The 8,202-nt window shown below is 45.7% G+C and overlaps 1 protein-coding gene across 2 annotated transcripts in view; it reads left to right on the top strand.

Annotated features, from left to right (window-relative positions):
* The window catches only part of PGM5 (phosphoglucomutase 5), a 194,327-nt gene that overhangs the window by 12,534 nt on the left and 173,591 nt on the right, over positions 1–8,202 (top strand). The window lies entirely within an intron of this gene.

Here is an 8,202-nt window from a genome sequence, read left to right as displayed (position 1 = left end):
TATGTAACTATATATAAGTGTATATATAATATATATGTATATTTATTATACACTTATATACACACATATAACACATATAACATATCTACATATATGTTATATACAATGTATATTATATACATATAATATATACATGCACATGCACACATAACACACATAACATGTACACACATGTTATATATTACATATATACATGTTACATATGTATACATATACACATATGTAATATATAACATATGTGCATATGTGTATGTATAATATGTATATATAATATACATTATATATAATGATATATGTATATATATAGCATATGTGTTATATATATTTGTAATTAGAAAACCATTGTAGGTTAGCAAAACAACAAATTCATTCAATTGCTATGAATTACGGAATTCACACCTAAGAATTAAGAAATGGTACGAGGAAGAGGAAGGAAAGCAAGGGTAGGGCCCTGAGTATTTACTTGGTGTCAGACACTGAGCTGGAGCTTGCTTACATTACCTCCTCTCACCCTCCATCCGTTAGATAATAAAACCAAGAGACAGAAGCACCTTGCCCGAAGCCACATAGCTAGCAGGTGGTGAGGCAGTTTGTATCTCCTTTCTTGTTGGATCCCTAAATCTCAGATCATCTCTGGGCACTCAACTCTGCCTTCTTGACCCAGGTAGATCCAGCGGTTCCTATCCTGGTCTTCATTTGGATTGATCACTTCATAAAACAGCAGCAAATAGACCCTTTCTTATTTTACTTATTTTCATTTTTTCAACGTTTATTTATTTTTAAGACAGAGAGAGACAGAGCATGAACGGGGGAGGGTCAGAGAGAGGGAGACACAGAATCCGAAACAGGCTCCAGGCTCCGAGCCGTCAGCACAGAGCCCGACGCGGGGCTCGAACTCACAGACTGTGAGATCGTGACCTGAGCCGAAGTCGGACGCTCAACCGACTGAGCCACCCAGGCGCCCCGACCCTTTCTTATTTTAGTGAGCCAAGTTCTGTACCTTAAGGTGAAGATTTCAGTATTTTCCAAGCACTGAATTACCTAAATACCAGAAGGGACAGAAGTTCTAATGTCACCGCCCCCATATTGCCCCTGAGGAAGGCTACATGGCCTGATTCTCAATGAGCTCTTGAGAAACAGAACTTGGCCCAAACTTCTGGATGCCTGCAACCTCTCTGCACCTGTCCGGAAGTTAGGGACTGAATGCGAAGTCCATCTTGGTTTGATTCTGGTGGGCTCTCGTCTCCCCTTCCAGCCCCTAAGTGTGTGCATACAGACTTCCAGGGGGACGGGAAGCTGAGGATGGGCTGCTACTCCCATCTGGTCTCCATGTAACAAAGCCTGTAACTGCATAATTATCCATGTGCAAATGGAGAAGTCCCTTGATGTTTGGGTAACCACATCCATGTCTTGAGTTTGTTATTTCTCGAAATTCCACTTAGCCGTCTCCTGCTTCCTCATGTACCGCACTGCACAAAGCCCGGCGGCCCTCCCTGGCAGCTGGGGCTCAAAGGTGGAAGGACGCCCTGCCATCACGGCAGCCTGGCTTTGGCCTTTCTTCATGGGTTTTGGTTTTTGTTTAGCCGAGAAGACAGGAAATATGTCTTTGTGTATCTGGCTTTCCGTGCACTCTGGAGATGGCCGTGGCGGTGGCTGTGTGGTCCCGCACAGCACTCGCTCTGTGAACCATCAAGGAAGCTTCTGTTTATTGCTCTTTTTGTGCTCTGATTGCTTCGGGAATTGCAGGGCTGTGACACTGCGAGTGGAGAATATTGAGGAATGTCATGCTTACTTTTTCTTTTCTCGCTTTGGGACTCTTTTTAACAAATGACTTATTTAAGGCTAAAAGGAAATCATCCGGGGGGAGGCATAGTTAAGGGAGTTCGTTCACACATGAAAACAATCGCGTACTCATTAGTGTTACGTGACCGGGGAAAACTCACGTGGCGTCAAAATCCTGCCCCTGCTCTGAGATCCTCGCCTGCGGCTTTCAGCTGCACAGCGTTGCTCTCTAGGACTTTGAGTTAATTAGAAACTGTGAACTCGTGGCTAAATCTAATTTAGGAGAATCGTCGTCAGCGACGATGCTACGCCCATGCAGGGGTGCAGCAGTCCTGCCGCGGTCCAGGTGAGGTTTCAGAGCTGATGGGAGGTACTGACAACAAGTTAGGAGAACGGACACAGCGAGATGGGTTAAGTACCCGCAGCCGGGAAATGTGGCTAATTGCATGCTGCCCCCTGCTCCGCCCTCTCTGTCCTAAGATTTTAAGAGTCCCGGCTCAGTAGGAACAAGCTCATGCCGTGTCTGTCTGTGTCTCTGTGTGTCTGGGAAAGCGTGTGTCTCTCGTTTGTCCGTGTGACAGTGTTCATGTGGCTACCTGGGACCCGTACGTGGGTGCCACCTGTTGCGTGTGTACGTGACCATGCACTCGGGTCCACTTTGCCCCTCTTTCCAAGTGGGAACAGAAGGACGTGTTCCTCGGTGGCAGGAAAGCCCACCCTAGTCCCGCCCTCCTCCAGCCAAAACCAGATCACATGGAAACTGGAGAAAGCCCCACGAGGGGGGGGGGGGGGGGGGGGGGCGGGCAATTCCCTTGACGGGGCCCCCCCCCCCCCACGGGCTGCGGTCTGGGTTTCACTCGGGAATACAAGTCAGATGCTGCCTCAATGCTGTAAACAAAGCCAACGCTGCTTGTGTAAGTAGACTGACTCCTTGCACTGCAGTGGTCTGCTACATTGGCCCGGGGGGGGGGGGGGGGGGGGGGGGATGGGGAGCGTTTCTAGGGCTTCTGTTGGAAAGTGAAATGGTAGTTTAAGGGATAACCTGTTGTCTGAAAGTGAATTTGAAGTGTTGGAGGAGGGGGATGCAATTCGGGGGAGGCAGCAGCGTAATTTGTGTCACGGTTCGTTTCACGAAGGGTTTTTGTCTTTATGGAATCTCATCTCCAGTGAATTTTCACAACCCTGCCCCCTCTCGGCTTTGCAGACAAAAACATGGAGCATCGGAAAAGTGACGTGATTTTCCCTAGTCGGGGGTAGAGAGGCAGGACTCCCATCTCCATCTTTGAACTTTGAAAGTGAGTGCTCTTTGCTTCAACAACAGGGCTTCCGAAGGCTCTATTTCTTTGATCAATTACTAGCTCTTGAAACCACGTTTTCCCCAATGACGTTTGTCTTGGGATGACTGGTAGAGGCAGAGCTGACGGAAGACGAGGAAACAGCCACACAGAGCAGAGGGTGAGGTGAAGAGGAAGGACAGAGATGGCGTGATGCGGCCACCAACCCGGGAATGCAGGGCGGCCACCAGAAGCTGGTAAAGGCATGGATCAGATTCTCCCCTGAAGCCTTCGGAGGAAGGGGGCCCTGCTGGAGTTCAGACTTCTGGCCTCCGGAACTACGAGAGACTCACTTTGTCTGGTTTTTAAGCCACCACGTTTATGGCGATTTGCTACATCAGAGCCTCAGGAAATGAATATAGATTTTGCGTTTGTTTAGAGATTTTTGGTTTAGTTTCTCACGGCTGCTGTAACTAATTGCCATTAACACGGTGGCTTAAAACAACAGAAATTTCGTCTGTCACAGTTTAGAGGCCAGAAGTCTGAAATCCAGCAGGGCCGTGCTGCCACTGGGGGCTCTAAGGGAGAATCATTCCATGCCTCTTAGGGCTTCCGGTGGCTCCCACATTCTTTGGCATTCCTTGGCTTGTGGCCACTTTCCTCTGATCTCTGCCTCTTCCTCTGGATGTATCTTCTCTCCTGTGTCTCTCCTTCAGTGAGAACAAAGTTCCTTCCCCACCATTATGGAAGTGGTCCAAATGCAATCAACCCGCCACCAGCTGGTTAGCTGATCACCTCGGGAATGACGCCATATTGGGAACTCAGTGTTGGTCTCTGCTCCTGGCGGATCGCACGCCCAGTGGTGGCCGTAGCCAGGTTGGCTTTGGCGAGAGGAAATCTACATTGCTGAGCCCATGTATGACCTCCCTTCTTGCCACTGTGGCCACTTTGTTCCTGAGCCCGTCGGTCAATGACACGAGTGGCTGGGGTAAGAAGCTGACCGGTATTCACAGAACAGGTCATCCTACCCACTTGATTTGTAAAGTCACTCCCTGCTCAAGTCACTTTTTAGTGAGCATTCGCAGGGGATGCAAATATCTTCGTGATTTCCCGTGTCTTACCTTAGAAGCACTGTCACTTACTCTCATGTATCTCCTCCAGCCCTTATCATGCCTCAGATGCCCCCAACTAGATTTATATTCAGCGTACAGCCCTACCCCATTTTTATGGTATCGGTGGTTTAATGAGCAGGGCTACCTGGGTAAAATTTCCAGATAATTCGAACTTAATCTTCTGTTAATCAGTGATAACCAGAATGTTAAAGGGTGAATTTTTATTCAAGTATTTTTTTTCTCACATTAACCTTCTTAAACAGAATATATAGTACCTTTTCAAAAAAGAAATCATTGAGATTCATTTCAGATATAAAGTTGGTCTATAATCTTGACTACTTAACAAATGAGTTGTACCTATTTATTTTTGTATTTTTTCCAAGTCCTGGTCACAAGGCATATAGAACTTTACATTGTCGTAATAGCGTAACACTTACTTTGTATTCGGCGTTTTTGATTTAGCATTAAAGCGTTGTCTGTGTTCCTTCTATACCATTTAAGAAAATGTCATTTGTTATAGCAAGTAAGCCTTTTTAACAGTAAAGAACTTTTATTGCCTTTAAACACAGTGGAGAGTTATTTCTCACCCCTGTCAGAGGGTTTTGGCTATTGAGCAAAGACTCTTGGCTTCCATCTTGTGGCTCTGTATCTCCTAGAGCCGCGCGTTCACCTGCACGGAGTCTGTGGAAGAGGAACTAGGCACATGAGGTAGATCTGTTTCTCACCATCTTTGGCCCAGAAGGCACAGGCATTACTTCTGTTCCGTTCTCTTGTTCGTTTATCGTCGGCTGTGAAATTAGTCGTGTGGCCACACTAGATGCAAGGGTGGTCTGGGAAATGTAGCCCCTGGCTGGGGGCTGGAGGGGGGTGCTATTCAGTGACATGTCTGTCCTGTGGAAGCGGATCATAACGTTTTGTGGGCTGTGAACCAAGTCTACCACAGCTGCACAACCTTGGTAATTATCCTTTAAAATGGCTGAGGAATATTCTATATGTTGGTGCATCACGCTTTGCTTGGTAGGTCCTTCATTACTTGTTCTCTCTTATTTATAAAGATTGTTTTTAATTTTTCACTTCTAATGAATACCACTGTAAGAATACACACACATTCCTCTCCCCGCCCCCCCTTAAAGATTGTTTCTTTACGAGCAATTCTAAAAGGTGGGAGAGACAGAAATTTGTGAACAAAGGTTACAAATGTTTTTCAGAGTCGTGAATCTACAGACTTATTCCTTGAGGGCGGTGACTAGTGTGATTATTGTCCCTGTGTCTTTCCCATCTTGATAAATGACACCATCACCCATTAAGTTATTGAAGGTAGAAATCTGGGAGTGGATTCTTTCCCTCACTGGCCCTTGTATTCGTTGTTCATTGCTGTGCAAGAAATTATGACGCAACTGATGGCCTAAAATGATCATGAATCTTTATTTGGCTCACAGCTAGATAGGTGAGAATTTGGCTCCCAGCTAGATAGGTTGTTCTCACCTGGGGACTCTCATGAGGTCACAGTCACATACTCCTGGGGTCTTTGTCATATGAAGGTTTGACAGGGACCAGAGGATCCTTTGCAAGATGATCCACTCGCACAGCTGGCTAGTTGCCGCTGGCTGTCAGTTCCTCTCCCTATGGGGGCTTATGCAGGGCTCCTTGCGTGTCTTCATGACAGAATGGCTGGTCCCCTGTAGAGTGAGTCAACAATCCAAGAGAGCAAGACGGAAGCGACAGTGTCATGTATGGCCTCACCTTGGAAGCCACACACACTCAGTTCTTCAGTGTTCTACTAACCACGCGGTTCTGCCCTGTTGGTGTGGGAGGGTCTGCGCAAAGACCCCACTACCAGAAGGCAAGGGTCATTGGGCGCCATCTTGAAGGCTGGCTACCAGAGTTCCAGTCTTCCGTATTTCATTCCAACTACATGTTCTTTTCATTCTCCCTCTTCCAAAACCTCAAATAGAATCTCTTCATTTCATTTCTCCTGCCTCTTGCCTAGTCCAAGACTATCCATACTCAGCTCTGCTGTGATAGCCTTCCACCTGATCTTTCGGCTCATCACTCTAACGCATTCTTCACATAGCAGCCGTTCGTTTTTCCAGTGAATTAATTCAACATATTAATTGTGTTCTTACTACATGATAGGTTTGTTCTAGATTGTCAGAATATAGCAGTGAAGAAAACAAAGACCTTAGAGCTTCTATAAAGCAGGGAAATAAATGAATAATAATGGGAAACGTTAGGTGGTAATATACATACTACAGAAGATTAAAACAGGCTAAGCGAAAGAGAGGGCAATAGGAAAATTAGGAATGTGTGGGTGCTGTATTATACAGGTCTGTCAAGGGTGCTGTCTCTGATTAGTTGACATTGGGACAGAAACCCCAGAAGATAGCAGGCATGCAAATATCTGGGTAAGAGAGTTCTAAGCAGAGGGAAGAGCAAAGACAAAGGCCCTGATCATGCTTGATGTGTCTGAGGGATGGTAAACCAGCCAGTACAGCTAGAGCAGAGGAAGGAGGACAGTGGAGGGCATCAGGTGTTGCAGGGCTTACAGAGGACGTTGACAACTTTGGCTTTACTTTGGGTTGGTGCAAAAGTCATTGAAACGTTTTGCTGACATGATACGACTTGCTTTTTAAAAAGGTCGCTTGGACTGCTCATTCCGTGATCTCTTATTTATTTTTTAAAAAATGTTTATTTATTTGTTTTATCCCAAGCAGGCTCTGCATTCAGGCGTGGAGTCCATCGTGGGGCTCCATCTCGTGACTGTGAGATCATGACCCGAGCAAAATCAAGAGTCAGACGCTTAACCCACTGAGCCACCCAGGCGCCCCTCATCCTGTGACCTTTTAAAATGTAAATGATATCAGGTCACTTCCACTGCTTAAAGCCTTCTAGGAATTCCCATTGCACGGCCATTATGATCGTCATGTTTATTGCTATTATTGAAATTGACACCCCACTATTCTCTATCACAGAACCCTGCTGATTTCCTTCCTAATACATATCTGACTAGCAAATATTATTATTAGGCTGTTTTGTTCATGATCTGTCTCCTCCACTTGAAAATATGTACTCTGGGGATGTTGTGGGTCTTTCTATACTAAATCGTCCCAGGACTCTGTTGTTCTTGGAGCTCTTGTGTTTGTTCTTTGCACATTTTTTTCTGTGTCTTCCCTTATTGTCATATTTGGTCGGTGATCTACTTCTAGCAATGCTAGAGTTTGTTCGCAGTTCTATCAAGCTCACAGGTCGTGCCCATGCTGCTGGTCCCTCGAGTAACAAGGGGGTTTGATCACCAAGCTCAACTGAACATTGAAGTCACCTGTAGAGCTTTAAAGACCATGAAGCCTTGACCTACTCCTAGATAGGCCAGTATAATTAGTCTGAGATGCCGTCTGAATATTGGTAACTTGAAGGCTTCCTTAGGGATTCTGAATTGTAGTAACATTTGAGAACCACGGGATGAGATGACATTGGTCTCTATTTTAAGACAAAGCATACCGAGTAATACTCTGTAGGGCTCTGTGGCTTTCTTTTTTAAAATTCAGCTTAGTAGCTACAGAAAGACTCTGGCCACACCCATGGATGACTTCCAGATCTCTGCCTAGCATGGCCAGATAGTTTCTCCAGTGTCCCAACACACACTGTCAGTGGCAGAAAGAAAATTCTCGCCTTCATAAGAGTGGTTGTTCTGAGTGCATTCAAATACACCTGCTGACGACAAGGCTTTAGGAAGCCAGGACTCTTCTGTATGAATTTGTGCTGAGGCAGAGAGAAGAAGGGGATGAAGCAGAGAAAACCTACATTTCTTTTTTCTTGTAATTTCTAGCATGTTCATGTGCAGAGTTTCTAAGCCAGTAACAAACTAAGAATCTCTTGTGTAGAGGAACCTTCATGAAGGTTCTAAGGTTCTAAGAACCTTCATGCTAACCCTTTGGTCATCAGAACTGGAGGGGCACATGTACCCCAATGTTTATAGCAGCTCTTTCAACAATAGCCAAATTATGGAAAGAGCCCAAGTGTCCATCAACTGATGA

Source organism: Herpailurus yagouaroundi, unplaced genomic scaffold (genome assembly GCF_014898765.1).
Source record: "Herpailurus yagouaroundi ecotype Mexico unplaced genomic scaffold, PumYag 199, whole genome shotgun sequence".
In the NCBI taxonomy this organism is placed as follows: Eukaryota; Metazoa; Chordata; class Mammalia; order Carnivora; family Felidae; genus Herpailurus; species Herpailurus yagouaroundi.
The sequence above is the reverse complement of the archived record's forward strand: the minus strand, read 5'-3'. Positions and strand labels throughout refer to the sequence as shown.